The following is a 17,019-nucleotide window of genomic DNA, read 5'->3' on the forward strand; positions in this document are numbered from 1 at the left end:
ACAAACAGTGGGCCTGGGTGGCATTTTAGCCTAATCTAGAGTAGATTACTCCTCCTCTACTTCTCCCACCTTCTCTTCTCTTCTTGTTTTTTTATTTTTCCCTAACGAGGGATATGAGCGACACGGCAAAGCACCCTATCGCGCCCGTTGAGCCGAAGACTTGCACAGCAACCCAGAAAAAACCCCGGGGGTGCAATTAAAAGTGAGAGAGGAGAATGTCAGCCGAGTGGCTGAGCAAGGGAGACGGCAAGGAGGAGGAGGAGGGTTGGGAACTGGTGCCACAGGTAACCTGGTCATGTTACAATCCACAGAGGAGGCCCTTATAAGGCTGCTAATGTGAGGAGGTGTCAGCAGCAGGTTGTTCTCTTTGGCCTCCCCGTTTCCTCGTCCTTGCTTCATCTCAGACTCGGTTTGTTAAGTCCAACTCAGAGTGGATGTCACAATCCATGTTATGCCGCTCGCTGGAGAAATCTACAGCCTAAATTCCAAGCGTGAATAGGGAAACACTCGACCCAAATGTGGGAGTCTCCATTTGTCTTATTGCCCATGTGGGTTAGTGGTTCACAACCGACTTCCCCGAAGCCAATTATGAAAAAAAAAAAACTGAGCATCTGGGTGAACTTTTGCTCCCTTTTCCCGTTTTTGCAGCAAAATGGAAACCAAGAGAGGAAAAAAAAGCAATGTCTTCACAACCCTGTCAATATATATTGATCTTTTGTTTAGCTGAGAAACTCTGTCTAGACACACTGTCACATTGTCTTGAAAATAACTTCACCCCACTCCAATCTGATGTACAGACGTGCCCACTGCCTCACAGATTAAGGCAAGGAAATTGATCACTAAAAGGAGATTTCAGACAGATGGGGGATATTACCACAAAAGAAAATATATATTAAAAAAAATCTCCACAGATTGAGGAGGCCAAAATCATCATCATAAAACGCTGCAGAATAAACAGCTGAAAATCCCCAGTCAAATTGGAATGCAAAGCTGAACTGAAATTCCTCGCTGAACGCCTGCAAAACACCAGAGTCCTCTAGTCGAAATTAGGATTCAACCTGCAACACTGGAATAGCACCAAGATTTAGTTAAAGTTGCTCTAAGTCCCCTATCTGCTGCTAAATAGCACATTAAGTTTTCAGCAAAGATGTGTTACCAACAATTACCCCTACCGATATATTCTCAGGGAAAGGATGTTATTAGATGTTTATCCACAGACTAATAACATATCTGAGGAAATATTTAGAAGGAAACGGGATGTGCTGCGTGTGAATTCAACAAATTGTAGACTATGTGATTAACCAATTTCCGGATCATACGTGTCGGGATGTGAGGCTGTGCCTTTGAATGGACGACAGTAATCGAAACAAATTAGCTCATACTATCCCTGTCACACACACACACACATGCACACACAGATAGGGGGAGACCACAACATTCATCCCAGTGCACCGCTCCAGAGCTCACTGCAAACACATTACCTTGCCTCGCTGCCCAAATGCATACCAAATAACCCATATAAATCATACAATCTGGGCCAAGTCAATGAGAGCTATTTTGCCTGTTTTTCTAGTTATTTCCACTGTGCCATCATTCAGCAGAGCCCGCATCACTCAGACCGAGGCTCTCACAACCAAAGCTGGAGTGGCCCAGTTTAAAACCCACAGAGGGCTCCTGAAGTAACCATTCCTCCAGCACACTTGATTTTATATGTCTCTTCAGTCTGGACTAAATTGTGGGTTGCCAGCTCTCCACACACTGCTTGGTCTTTCAGCTCACTCCCTATTCCTTCTTCCTGTCGTCACAAAAACAGAGATGGGCACCTTTGAACTTACAACAGTGTTTATGGCAAGTGACAGAGCAGCAGAAGAGTATCCTCTCAGTTACTTCCCCTAGTGTGAGATGAAGTGATTCCCAAACTTTCGTTTATCCCACTGAGTCCTGTCAGATGAACCTTTTCATACTCCCCTCAGGTTCAAATCAGCTAATTTGAGTCCATTTTACTGGATTACTCTAAGCTAAGTATTTACGCTTAGTGATTAAATTCAGCTTATCCTTTAATCAGTTATACTTAGCAAACTGTCATAACATTTACTCATAAATACTGCCTGACTACCTCAGCCATTTGTCCACTGCTTACTTACATTTAGCCAACATGTTAGCCAACAGCTTCAACCACTTACCCATTACGTGTGTTTTACCAAACAATTTTATTCATTTATTATTCTTTTATTGCTAACGATTTGAAGAAGAATTATTTTTTTCAGGAAATTTCAACTGTTAAGTACTTGTTTCAACTCTTTATGATAGACAGACTAAAAGTAGCTACTTTGATGTCGTTGAAACTCGTAAACTCACCAAGAAACACTTTGTTTACCAAACACTTATATATGATTGGAAAGCCATGTAGACGTTTGGTAAACAATCCATATAGTTCTATAGAAGATAACAGCCGTTATCGCCCCCTGGTGGCCATTAGAAATAATGTATGTTTAAGGCAAATCTTTTTTTTTTACTGTCGATGCTGTTTATGAACATTTTTGACTGCAAGCCATATCTCTAGTTACTAATTTCAAACTTTTTATTTACAGCTTTACTTATATTTTTTTAACAGTTACAAAGTTTTAATTTGTATCCACATTTTTAGTTTGATCATTTTTAGTTAGATCATTTAACATTTTGATCATATTTTTAACAAACTTTTAAAATATTTGCATTGATTCTTAGCTAATATACAAACAATGTGTATTAATACTTGTAGAAAACTTTAGAAACATTTTCATGAAAGTTGAATGGGTGACAATGACATTTTGGCTTATTTATTTATTTATTTGCTATTTTAATAGTAATTACTGTTCTTGGATTTTTTTATATTCTATAATTCTGCAGTTTCTCTCTGAGAAGCACTTTATTTATATAGCGCTTTTTTTTAACAAGGTCATAAAGCTTCCTCTTCTTTGTAATATTTTTTATTATCATCATCATTATTATTATTATTATTATTATTATTATTATTATTATTATTATTATTATTATAAGCATACCTCTGAAATAGTTTTATAAATAACCTTTTTATAAATAGTTCAAAGCGCTTCCATACTACTGGCTGTTCAGATGTTATCTATACTTTTAGTGAGCTTCACTTATTGGCTGTTACCTACCTATACACCTGACTATTTTGTTTGTCTCTACTGCTTAGACCCAACAACTACTCTAGTTAAGCATTACTGTATTAAGGTGGCATGAGTGCGTGACAGATCTAGGTCCAAATAATTACTTTAAGCCCTGAAAAAATGCGATTTCAGACTATGACATCATAAACAACAGAGACTCTCGCATTTGAGCAAGCAGCTTCTGATTCCACATCCGAGAATTAATTGACTAAATGGGAGCTTAAAATCATTATCTCCCCTCGCCAGTTCTTCAGTTCTGTGCTAGGGGCTAATAAATGGAGGCCTGATTTTGCTAAATGTCCTCGTGAAAAGATTAATAATGTCTAGTACCCTGGTGGCAAACAGATGTGGTCGTCCTCTGCTCGATGGCAGAACAAATGGGCACGAGATGTCCTCGTGCATAAAGAGCAAAGAAATAATAGCTTAATGGCATTCATCCTGTGACACGTTAGCAGATGAGACAGCCTGAGTTGTTTGCTTTCCTATGTGTTCACCGGAGCACATGTTTTGTCACCAGCAGCCGTGTGGTCTAGCACAGCCCTCTTCTGAAGGACTGACAATGGCAGAGGGGGGTTAGGGACGGGAGGAGGGAAGAGGCTCAATGGAGGGTCTGCCGGCTTCCTGCATTTCCCACTGTGGCCTTTGTGGTAATACACTGGTGGTTATGGGAGCCTCCGTCTCTATGCAAATCAGTGTTTGCTTCCCAAGTGTTTGCATGGCTCATGTGAAGTCAAGCGCAAGAGTCTGGCTTTTCTGTACATTTAGCCTTGCACAGTCTGGAGGCCAAAAGGCCAGAGAGCATGCATAGGTGTAGGGATAATATTCACAGTGAACCAGGCAATTAAAAGGCTGTTATTTCTGTATCAATGACACTGTTTTTCCTCCGTTATAATACTACCCTTCCAGGATATTAGATTAAGACGGAGCCATTGCTTTTAAATGATGGTACGTCTCATGAAGCAGATGCATTGATTGGGCTACACAAAGGTCAAACTCGGTGCAGTGAATTGAAAATCAGTGGAGGAGTTGTGTTCCCACGTTTGTCTCAGCCTCCCTGTTGTGACAATTACACGAAAGGGAGCGATGTGGAAGCACATTTCCATTCAGGCGTATATTGACTGTAACAGCAGGTCAGCAGCAAGGCAGCTACAAACACAATTGTCACAAAACCCTAAATAATACATGGAGCTAAAACAAAGACATCAACAACTTAAAATATGACCCCAATAAAAGGCTGCACAGAGAAAATGTGTTCCCCCCTTTGACTAAGAGTAATGACCTTCCCACAGAAGCCCACCATAAAAATCACACAGAGACAGTTAGGAGCACCTGTTTTTATATTATTAACAGTTGAGGCTTTACACATGTTCACAAGCTAGAGACATGCATGGCTTTTGACTCTTCGTAAATTGGACAAAATTCCTCTCAAACCGCACCCGACTAAAACCAGCGAGGCAGCCGAGTGTCAAGAAAGCCATTTGTCACGGGCAAGACTCCTGCAAGGATATCAGCCTAGCCTTGGGATAGAAAAACGCACCACAAATGAAAACAGTATAAATTGTATGAATACCACTCAAGAATAAGCCGCAGACTTTGTGAAGGCTTCTGAATTTAAATGGCGCATATAAATACATATTTTGGTAGCAATGCTCCTTAAGAAATGAAAGGAGGGTATTTGCTCCTTCTCCTTTTTGAACAGATCCGGCTGGTAAATAAGGGTCTTTCAATCCGACCACATCAAAAAAGATTCAGGCATCGTCTCAGATGCAGAACAGACGGCCATGATCTCCTCTGACCTTAACTGTTACTCATGTTTATTTACCTCTGCTCGTTACCCCTGAGGGACAGCGGCCTCATCACTAAAATGAGCGCTGAGATGGCTTGCTTTTTTTGTTTTTTCTTTTCAATTCCACTCCCGGGAATGGATGACTCTAATGAACAAAGAAGCCCGATTGATCCGAGTTAGCGTTTGATTCCCCGGCACCGCCGAGGCCCACGCTTCAATATGCTGGCCTGCCAGCAGAGCACCCCTTGAACTTTGCTGTACACACATCTTTAATCACACTCACCTTTTCCGTGGCTGGTGTGACTTCCAGCTTATTTGTAATTACCAAGCTCCTCGGGGGGGGGGGGGGGGGGTTGGCTCAACAACAGGCCCGGCCATAGGTCACTGAGAGACACTGTAGCTGGCCATATGGGCTCCGGGGCCTAGGGGCAGAGAGTGGGTGGACGGCCGGCATTGGCACCGGGAAGTTACCAGAATGGTCGGAGCAGGAGATTGAATTATTCAGAGACAGGAGACAGCCTTATCGAGCAGCGGCCACATTGCACTGACGTTTTCACCCCAGTTTCTATTTCCCATTTCACACCTGGACTATTGCCAGATAGGATATGTTCAGGCACCTCGTTTTACCCCAGATTCACAATCACCAGCCACCAGTCAAAAGAGGGTATAGTGCGTTATCTATCACCACCTTACCACCCGCAGCACCTCCTCCCTTCCCTCGTCTGTTGTCACCCAAGCAGCAACAGCATGGTGTTATTACAGATAAACAATCAATACTGCATTAACGTGTCCGCGGAGGCTAGCTGGCGTTAAACAGGCAGACGAGGAAAATAACTCAAGCCAATGTCTCGTGGACTTCAAGCATTGCTCACATATATACACGTACGGTGTATATAAAACTCAAGCTACTTTCTTTCATTATCCCCAGCCATCATTTCTTTGTGTTTGAGGTCAGTGGATACATTTCTTTTCCTTCCTCTCCTCACTGGTCACAGAATAAAACTCCACTGCATTAAAGAAGTAATACCCTACTTTATAGCAAAGGTGACCATGGATATTGGAGAGCAGGGACCCATACGATCGATTTGGAGCGAGGAATGGAAATTTTAACATGATTCCCAGCCAGGCATTTTAACTTGGGGAGTACTGGACCCTCTCTTTTGATGATTGCTTCCAATCCGACTTCCATTTCAAAATTCTGACGACGTCTTTATTTGGGGAAAGGGCAGCGAGCGAGGCGAGCCCTGGTGCCTCGCTGATGGCTGTGTGGTCCTCTTCCTCTTTGCAAAGCTTCTGTGCAGCACATTTGCATCTACATTCCCAGTGCAACTGAAAAAAAGAAGGCTTTTCTTTTCTTTTTTTGGTCCAGAACTTCTGTGAAAAAATGAAAACAAAGGCTTTCTTATGAGGAAGCCTTAATAGTCCCTCCCTCTCCCAGACTGGAATTAAATACTCTTCATTCCATCCTCATTCATTAAGCCCCCACGCCCACAACCTTAACACCATACGGGGCTATGAAATACTTCGCACACACAAAATAAAGGAGTTGGACTTGGCTGAATGAGTGCGGCGACTGTTTACTAATACTGCTGCTCACTCTGCTTTATTACAGAGTGCCAGGCTTTCCATTACTGCGAAGGGAGAGAGAGAAAAGGAGGAAGAAGCAGAGGAGGGAGCGGGCAGCATGGAATGAAGCGAGAGGGAGAGAGAGACTGCCAACGTCAGATTAAAAGAAGAAGAAGAAGAAGAAGGAAAAACCACGGCTCAGTTGATTTACACCTTCATTACTCTCCCCTAACTCTGCTTATTGCAAATCATGATGCTGCTTTATGAGCTGAGTCCTCTATTACGACAAGGCCGGGAAGACAGTGCTTTAGTCCATAAAGCAACCGTACAGTAACCGCCACCCGGCAGCACCCGACCCACTCATCCTCCCGCCCCAGCTGCCAGGGGGAAGGGAAGCGAGGCAGAGCCCAAGTCGCTGCCGAAACTTGTTCCAGCGCGGAAATCCCGAGCTTGCTCGCTTGTCCCCTTCCTGGCCGCTTGCCCGTGGACAACACACCCCGATATCTCCGAGCCAGATGCCAAGGAAGTGTGACTTAGCGGGCGCAAAGCTCTGTGGCTACGTCTGGAAGGAACTCACAGCGAGTGTTTAATGTTACGTGAGCGCTGCCATATTTAAGTCAACAAACATGTAGGCCATTGGAGGCGTGTGTTTACTGCTTCCCTGCCACCAAGTGAGGAGGTGCTACTGATGCGTTTACTCGAAGAGCCTTTGGGGGATATGTGTGTATTTAGATAGAGAGCAGTATGGCTTTTTTTAAAAAAACTTTTATTTATTGAACCAAGGGGAGGTCTTCAGAGCACACTTGCTCTTTTTCTTGCTGTGATTGAATTTGTGAGTGTGTGTGTGTCTAGAAAGAGACGGCGAAGGAAGCCGGGTGCAGGACCTAAATAATCAGCAGATAGGCTGAGGCATGTAGGTGAGCGCGGGTGTCAGTGTGCTGATGTAAACAGGGCGCCTGTGCAGGAGGCACCCTGGATGGAGGTTTGTTCTGTGTATGTAACACGCTGCTCCGGCCTGGCCTGTCTGACTCCCATCTGGAACAGAGTTGACAGAAAAGTTGACAGATGCTTCACCGACGTCCATTATTTATGAGACTGAGGAGATCCACACTGCATTTCACAAGTGTCTGCTTCTGCTACTGTAGGTCGAGTTCTGACATTGTACTCTGTGTGTGTGTGTGTGTGTGTATGTGTGTGTGCGTGCGCACCTGCTGCCTCATGTTTGTGTGCAAAGGCTGATGAACCGGTAGCTCAAGGTATCATATCCACTTTTTTGCACATTAGCTCAAGCACACCAATGTGTGCTTAGGTACTCTTGTTTGCACATTCACTCTAGTGAACGCCAGACCTAAGTAACCACTCCACCTGCCTTTGTGAGTCTAACCCTTGACCTCTGGAGTGTCACTATATCCCTGGTAGGCAGGCAGCCCATCAACTCAAGCACGGAGGACCGTACACCAGCAGGCTCCGGCTCTCTTAAAACCCACTTAAAGGCTTACAGCTGGGAGGCCTGACCATCGGATTGAATTAAGGCTATGATTAATTGAATCTAGTGGTGAGTAACTTGAATGACTGATGTCTCGTAGGACCAAAGGTCCAGACACAATGCTTCAGAGTAAAGCTATATTCATTCAGTCAGTGACATCACAGCCAGCTTCAGCGTGCCTGAGGCATGGATGGTTGCCTCTAATATTATTGCTCGGAGTGCCGCTTTAAGCCCAATACCACCGGCGGTTCTGCTGCTCCTGCTCCTAACAGCGCCAATGTTAATGAGAGGCACAATATAATTAATACAAATGGAATGTTTAATGCAATTTTTCCATTTCAAAGAAATTCCCCCGGCATCTTTCCCAACAATGAATTCAACTCTGTTGCATTGTCCTCGGGCAAACAATAACCCACGTTTGGCATTGCCTCCATTAGATCAAACTCAATTATTGCAGAGCGCTTAAAGCTCTTCCAGCACAAGGCTGGACTCTAAGGCTGCCTGCTCCAGCAACGTGAAAGTCCTCCGGCAGGTCCTGGCCCATTTGTCTTTGACGGACAGCGGCGTCAAACAGTAATTGGGCGCCTGTGACACATCTGTTTGTCAGTTATTCATGTCAGAGCACAGTGTTCAGCTGCTGGGGGTCTTAAACAATGACCTTTTCTCAAAGGGGACAGGTTTCCCCCTTATGTCTGAGGGACGCCCAGGGTATTATTTAGCTTGAAACAGCAGTGTTCTGTTATTGGTGTGTCCCATGTTGCAGCAGAAAGCTCCTATTGTGTCCTTCCCCGAGGAATATACAGTCCCACGGCGGCGCACACACTTTGATTCGACAGGTAGCTTGTGCGGAGGTCTTTCTATTTCTCTCGCTCACAATGAACCATCCTAATGTTTTGAGAGGTAGGAGAACAATGGCAGAAACCTCTCTTTTTCACTCCTGAGACTGAAAGTAAATAGGACCTTTGCTGATGTGTTTGCCTGTTCATTTACAGCACCTCAGAATACAGCCTGCACATTGTACCTCTCCGGGAAGAAAAAGAAGAGGAAAAAAAACAAACCTCACAAAGGCATTCTACAGGACAATAGCACAGCGAAGGAAACAGGCGCACAATGGAGTCCAGATATCATTCACAACATAGACAGGAGACCATTATCCACAGAAGGAGGGGCCCATGTGAAGGTGACAGGTTTGGGAGACAGAGGAATTGTGCGCTCAGTGCTGCCACCAAGACAACAGCCTCCCTGAAGCCTAACCTATAAGGACAGGTTTTACTGCGCCAATGCCCGCTGGGTTGAGGTGTTACACGTCATCTGCAATAACCTGGATCATTACTCCTGGAGGCTGTTAGAGGGGAAAATCACATCATTCTGCTTTCGCCGCTGCCAAGAAAAATTGACACGCTAAAAGTCATACAAAGACACACCTCAATATGCACACGCACGCACGAAGGCCCACAAACAACCTCAGCATCGCCCTCTCTCGCAAACAGACACATACGCGTAATTACGCAGCCGCGATCTATCACGTACTGTCAGTGGTGTCTGGGGGGTTAACATACCAAGGCATCCCAACAGCGTCCCACCAGCCAGCGTTGCCTGAAGCTGACAGCTCTCGCTGCTGCTGCCTTGCAGGGGTAAAGTAAGCATCATTATTGCCTTCTCTCGCCATACCTCTCTCTACTTCCCTCTTTTACAAGTCTCTCTTATTTCATCCACCACTCGACCCTTTCCCTTCACTGCCTTCTCTGTCTTCATTGTACTCCAGTCAGGCGCTAATGCTCCTTGTCCTGTGGCTGGACTCTCTGATCTCCTATTACCCTCTCGTCATCCAACAGTCAATATTACCAACTCCCACCCCCCAAACTCACCCACCTCCTGACCAATCCTCCCCTCTTCATCCCTTTGCTTTCACAAAAGTCTCAAAAGTCAGACAGACAATTTTGCCCCTCTCCACCCACCCCTTCCACCCCTCCAAGCTCGTCTTCCATACACTTATTAACTGGCTGTCATGTTCAGCAGCCTTCCCCCAGACAGTGTTTAGCGTTCCTCAGTCCTCTTACTGCAGTCAGAGTTAAGCCTCTGGGCTTTGCACAGACAGGAATCCAACTAGAAGGGAAAGGCAGGACCTGCGGACACGATCTGTCTACTGCACTCACTCGCACTCTCGCTCCTGAGCCAGGTACCTCAAAGGCAGCGCTGAAACACACACATCATACAAGACGTTACCTACACGATGGCTTTTCTTAAATTAAATACCAGCAAAGGAGCTAGATTAGAGAATCTAAGAATTCATCCAGGGATGGAACTTGTGATTTAACCGAGTTTTCTTAAATGACATAGTTTTTACTAATTGCAGATAGCACAATCCTCTCAAGATATAGTTTTGACAAAATAGCACTCATTTTGGGGTTTAAATGTGTGGGCGAATTTTCACCTCTCTAGGAAGCTACAGTTTCACCTCTGTCACTTAATCTGTATGTCAGCGTGGTGTCTGAAACCCCCACGAACAAATTTCCATGAAATTTGCCAGAGAGATCAGCCTCAAGCCTGAGAAGGGTTGATTAGATTTTGATAGTGATCTGGATCTGTGATTTCCACTATTAGATGATTATTGTTTTCCACCCCCCACCCACCCACATACTGGATATAGAGATTTAATTCCAAATCCAATCCGCAGTCTAACGGTATGCTCGCTGGGTCAAAAAATCGATTTCACCTCGAATTTAAGAACCAAGGAATGTTCAGTGTCCTTGAAGGTGGGCTCCATCCAGTTTCCGCTCATATTTTCGATGACATCCAGGAAAGAATTCAACTCCTGGGCTCGACTCATTGTGTGGTACCTACAATAGTGGATTTGTCATCTGCCCCGTCGTTCTCCACCCTCCCCATCCCAGGGCAAATGGTGTAAGAAATGAGACGTGGCTGGTGGATAGACTTTCATGCCCCTGCTTTACCAGTGTCATTTCCGCAACTCTGAAATTGTGCCATGGTCTACGGGGCTTTGTTGTAAATCACTATCTCCCACTGTCAGACTGCAGTCTGCTGCACACTGTGGATGCCGGGCTTTCTGCTGCCTCCTGGGTGACTAATATATCTTGTTAAATTGTGCTGAGAAGCGTGCGGAGAACTGTACACCTTCGCTCTTTGTACTGTGTTTGTTTGCTTGCATTTGTGCTTGTGTGTGTGTGTGCGCGCGCCTCTTTCCATATGTGTGTGAGCCTGCGCCTGTGCATCTGTGTCTACATTTCGTGGCTGAACAGGAAGGTGAGGATGTTACTTTTGCAAATACGTTCGCTAAACTCCACAAGTCTGTCAGGCTTTGTTGGTAATTCAGTTAGATTGCCATTCGGTTAGCTCAACCACCACATAGTGTCGGAGCTGTGAAGCTATCTCTCAGCCACTTCATAATTAGAAAAGCTGTGGAGCCAAGCCACAGTTTGAGGGGGAAGAGGGACCAAAAAAAAAGAAAAAAAAAGAAGAAGAAAAAACTGTTGGCAGACTGCGTTATTCAACATTGGCAGCGATTTACTCCGTCTCCCACCCCAAAGACACGAATCTAAGTGATTTCATAGTCACATCCGTCCTACTGTGCCATACTGTAAAAAGCTGCACTCGTCTTTTATCACCAGTTCATGCGCTCTTTACTATCAGCTTCATCCAGCAATGTGCATTACATCACACACACACACACACACACACACACACACACACACACACACACACACACACACACACACACACACACACACACACCACATCTCTGTCCAACCACTTTGAAAACAGATTTATGAGTATATTTCTGTGTAATTGGTGTTCTCCTACACGAAGCAGGAAGTGATAATTAGTCATTGTTAAGTGAGGTATAAATTGTCAGATCTGTGTGGATTTATCTTCTCAGCACACAGAGTGGAGAATAGGCCTTTTTCGGAGGGATTTATACAGACTCTATAGAGATGTTCAACCCTCCTGGCCATCGTCCAGCTCGCAAATCCCTTCAGCTGAAACCTGTCGAGAAGCAGCCTTCGCGTGGCTTAACTGTATCCCATCTAATTCTTGTGTCTTTTTTAGTCATAGCAAATTCACTCTGAGACTCAGGTTGACCTTCAGAGGCAAGGTGAGGGTGGACCCTGACAATACGAATCTAATAACCAGAAGTAGACGTCACAAATTCCTGCCTTCTCTGTGAGTCTGTGGGTGAGAAACACGCGTCTCGCCTTATTTTGGTTTCCATGCAATTACGGATCTGACGGCTCCATAAATAGGCGTCTCTGAAGGGAATCTGTCTCATTAGTAAAGGAGCAAGTTAAGAAGTCACCATTGTGGCAGCAGAAAATTTGCTCTAATGGTCACAAGAAGCCTGGAGAAATAAAAGACAGCGTCACGTATTTAGTGGAAGGGGGGGAAACTTCAGATTTGAAAGGAAGAGAAAAAGAAAAGAAAAACAGAGAGACCTAGTTGGCTGGCACTGAAAGAAGCAACTCCAGATAAATATTTGGCACAAGAAAATCTTAGGAGGAATCCCGGAGCACTCGCAGAACAAACAACGTCATGATTTATTATCACATCATACAGACCGTGACTAATGCACTCAAACAATCAAGGTGCATCTACTGAACTACAATGCCCAGGGGTGCTCTCTGCCTCTGACTTCAAACATTCGTAAGCGAGGCACACACACACACAGACGGACACACACACACACATTAGAGCCACTCGCCGTGCGCGCAAGCTCAACAAATGCCCACAAGTATCCAAACACGCTCACAGGAGAGGAAAAGAGGGCCGCAGAGATCACCATAGGGGATCGGAGGGTGCTTCAGCACAGACCGCTGGGATGTGATTTTATTAGCTCCAGATGCCACTGCAGAGAGGGCTAGAACCGTTCAATATTACGAGCAGGACACATCAAAATGATGCTGCCCATCTGGAGCACAAATAATGTAATCAGCTCGGGTCACCGGTCATCGTCGTCTGGCCATCGGGTAAACCCACCATCCGGTGACGTCAGGGCTCACAGGGACAGACAGGAGCCGGCCGGCAGAGTGAGACTGGAGCTTTTTGGAATAGCCCCTGAGCTGCTGCACATGCCCCACAGAGGAGAGATATTTGGGAGAAGAGGGAGATGAAATGTGAGGGGCTGTCTATTGTAATCTGAGCTCTGCTTTAGAAAACGCTGATGGCTGGAATATGTCTATCCCCCCTCCGCCTGTCAAACCAGTTCAGCAATATCGCTTAAAAATGTCTTCATGCGAAGCTCCAGCGCAGCCGGCGCGATAAACACATACATGATGTACTGTATGATCCCCACACACATGCACACATACAGACTCTGTTTGCAGAGCCTTTAAATATTCAGTACCTGCCATGTTTTCTGTTTGACTTTGATCAGCCACAGATTCGACTCTGTCCCTTTCATCTCAAAACTTCAAACCAGCGAATGAAAAACCTGGACCACAAAAGCTATTCTGGTTAAGACAATCTCCTTTCACCACGCTGCTTTGTGCCATATAGAAACAGGTGGGAAGTTGTTCCTGTAAAAAGGCAAGCAGCGAAGTTAACCCACTATTTTCAGATGTAAAGCTTTTTTCTTTCTTTTTCTCCCTTATCTTCGGATAAGAGGAGCTCTTGTTTGTAATTTTAAAAGCATGTGTGAAGAGGCGTGCTTATTGCAGAATATTCCCCGGGTAGTTTGACAACTCCCCCAAACAACTTCTTGGCTGCCTTCAGGCATATTACCTCAGGCTTACTTTAAGCCAGAGCAATAACTAACATGGAGCAATCTGCAGGCAAACAGGAAAGGACGGCGAAACTTTTCCAAGCACAGAATTCAATTTTCAGGATTGTGCAGGGGCTGCTGGATTCACCACACCTCTACCCCATCACCCTGTCGATACCTGCAAGTTTGGAGTAAAACAGCCAAGTTAATCCCTTTATAGCCTGCCTGCATTATTCAGCGAATCCATTAAATATTCACAGCCACATCACTGATATCATCTTGTTGTCAATAACGCTGGAGGACATGTTGTTTTTAGAAAACTTGAGTCAACTCCAGGAGTGCCCTCCCCCAGAAAGAGGAAAAGAAAGCAAGGCCTTTGAGCTGATCTCTAACAGCAGAGCAAAAAAAAAGAAAAGGCAGCAGAGCATCACAGTGCGACTGCAGGCGGCCACAGATAGACAGTCATCCGCCTTTATCAGAGCATGCTGTCCCACCTGCATCGATTCGCATCCCGTGGATTTGCCACTGGCTTCAGCGCGATCATCGGTGGAGAGGGGCGGAAAAAAAGGGAATCTTCACAGATAGATTCACGCGAGCGACGGGGGGGGGTTGGGTTGGGGTGAAGTTTCATACGCGACAGAATAAAAGGCAAAGGTGCGTTGAGAGCCCAGGCCTGCATGATCGCATCACAGGGCAAAAAAGAAGGGAAAATGCGTCGCAGAGGACCTCTGTACCGGGAGGAGCACGCTTCCTTTCTACATCCACAGAAATGAATGAGAATTGCGCACAGAGCCCTTTCACGAAACAGAAAAGTTAAAGAACCCACTGGCCACCGATTGACCCCCGATATAAGTTGAATGAGCAGGCTCTGGATATGCATACAAATAACTTCGATTCAAACTCATTTCCAATTCAAAGCCCGAAGTTACCCCACTAATTAGTCCCCTCCAAATATGGATTTTCTTTCTTTCTCTCTTTCTTTTTTTTTTTTTGCCCCACTTGCGATTTCATTACAATCCATACAAGAGGAAACCGTCTTATAAAGGCGACACGACTAATTCGCTTTGGTCATTTTCCAATAGGTGGGCAACCGAGAATAAAAAATTAACCCCGACTCGGACAATACAGCGCGCCGCAAAGACAAGAAGTAACTGTTCGAGCGGCGAATCGGGCACAAATGAGACAATTTCCCACCGGCGGAGAGAAGTTGCAAGCAAAGCTCACCTGATAATGAAGTTTATTCTAGGGAGGAAATGTTCCCGGGGTGTTGAAGGCGCACGTCGGAGCCAAGTGTGTATCCGTTCGCTGCAGCTTTTTTGTTGCCCGTTGTTCCACCTCAACTGCGCGTCTCAGTCGCGCTGCATCACTTCTCGCTGTGGATGTCAGGGAGGCTGAGAGGCTGAGGGGACTCAACCCTCCCATTGGCTGCCATTCACAAGTCCCCAGCAGAAAGGGAGAAGGGGAGGAAAGAAAGAAAGAACGAAAGAAAGAAAGAAAGAAAAAAACAGTGCCACACTCCGACAAAAAAAAAAACTAAACAAAAGGAAGATGGCAGAAAGGGGGGAGATTAGGAGCTCCGGTGGGGCGAGCGCGTTCAAGTTTATTAATAAGCTTGATGTTTTATTTGTGCATCTGCATAATCCCCGTGATTAACAGCTGCAAAGTCATAGGTTGACTGCGGGTTGGGAGTCAATCAATAAATCTTTATATTTGCGAAAGCATCCAGTTAGGCTGGCTGCTTCCTTTAAAACCGTGTAAACCACAGATCACGGCTTATTACAATAGCTAATTAAATGTGAGTAACTGTGTGAACTCAAGTGTCATGCCAGGGCAAATTAGCATGTGTCTTAATATGTCCCTATTAAGCCTACAGCTACTATGCTTATGATAAATTCAATAATATGCATGTATTTTCTTTTGTGCGTCCAACAGAGCTGCAAATGTAAATGTACTTAAAGTATGGCTATGAATCAACTCTATGAACTGAATAATGCTGCTGCAACAATCACCATACACTTACTATTAAGGCACTTCTGTAAAAGCAGCCTGGCTTTACTGCTTCTATTACATCCTGCTGTTTCTACCACTAATACTTCACGATTAAATGCTACCGCAGGACTATCCTTATTATTATTATTATTAGTCGAGGCTTCTAATATTAAAACCCCAATCTAATACAGCATCCCTGCTATGAACCCTACCTTTATAAAGGTTATTATTTTCATTTTTTGACACTTCAACTCAGTGGTCATTTCAGAGTCTGTAATCCAGTTTAAAACACTATGACCTCCCCAAAATGTCAGCTATAGCGATATTTGGGAGGGGAAAAATATATCAGCCTGTAACTAAACTTTCTTAGAGTAACTGTTTTGCTGGTGGGCACAAACATTGTGAGAGATCTCGCCTACCTTGAAAAGAAAACTTGATCTGTGTGGTTCGCTGATCTGCTGCTAATCATGTCAGACTTATATTTGGGGAGGTTTATGTGTTCACCGGCCAAGACACGATTTTAGCATTTCTAAATATATCTCAATTAAGAGCAAAATCAAGTGGGAAGTGCTCAATCATAAGAGCACTATTGCAAATAGAAAATTGGGCTAAACTGAGCTTTTGCAGCTCAATAGATGCTTTAAAAAATAAATTTCGCTTGACAAAACAACTTTGCAGGATGTACAGTTTTCCATTAAGGCGTTTTTTGTAAGGCCACTTCACTACAAAAAATAAATTACAGAAATAAATAAATGCATTTATCAAATCACACATGTATATTTTCCCCTGGTCTGCGGTGCTATTTATTGATTTAGACTGTTTTGGCGTGAGTTGCCCAATTTTGAAGATTTCCGCTGCTAGGGATGTCGGCCTTCTCTTGAATATAATGGAAGTAAATGGCACTCACCTTGTGGCGCTCAAATCTTCACAAAAATACATTTAAAAAAATCATGACCCTGTTACTCCAAAATATCCACAAACCTTGCAGTAAGCGGTTTCATTTAGGAACTATTTTCTTTCTACCAACACCCTTCAATCTTATCACTCCGCAGCAGGGAACATACCTCTGCTCGTGATGAGTGGCTCGTGCTCAGGAGAGCGTGACAGGATGTAAATATTAATGGCGCCCCGCTTGGCTAAGCTGAAACATTGGCTAGCTTCACTTATTTTGGTTGTCTAGCGTAAGACAGAGATAAATGAAATATTTTTATACCTAAAACAAAAAAAAAGTGGCTGTAATGGTGGCGATGGTTTTGGTGGGTATCCTGTATGACAGCAGCCAAAATATTAAGCACGGCCTATA

General features: G+C 44.5%; 1 protein-coding gene across 1 annotated transcript in view; it reads right to left on the minus strand.

Annotated features, from left to right (window-relative positions):
- Nucleotides 1-15,240, minus strand: part of LOC134634103 (cadherin-6-like) — a 75,105-nt gene extending 59,865 nt beyond the window's left edge. Inside the window, exon 1 of the mRNA XM_063483173.1 lies at nucleotides 14,952-15,240. The gene's annotated coding sequence lies outside the window, so the exon portion shown is untranslated. The remainder of the gene's footprint in view (nucleotides 1-14,951) is intronic.
- Between the last annotated feature and the right edge of the window lie 1,779 nt (nucleotides 15,241-17,019).

The sequence above is a fragment of the Pelmatolapia mariae genome, linkage group LG9 (genome assembly GCF_036321145.2).
Source record: "Pelmatolapia mariae isolate MD_Pm_ZW linkage group LG9, Pm_UMD_F_2, whole genome shotgun sequence".
Lineage (NCBI taxonomy): Eukaryota > Metazoa > Chordata > Actinopteri > Cichliformes > Cichlidae > Pelmatolapia > Pelmatolapia mariae.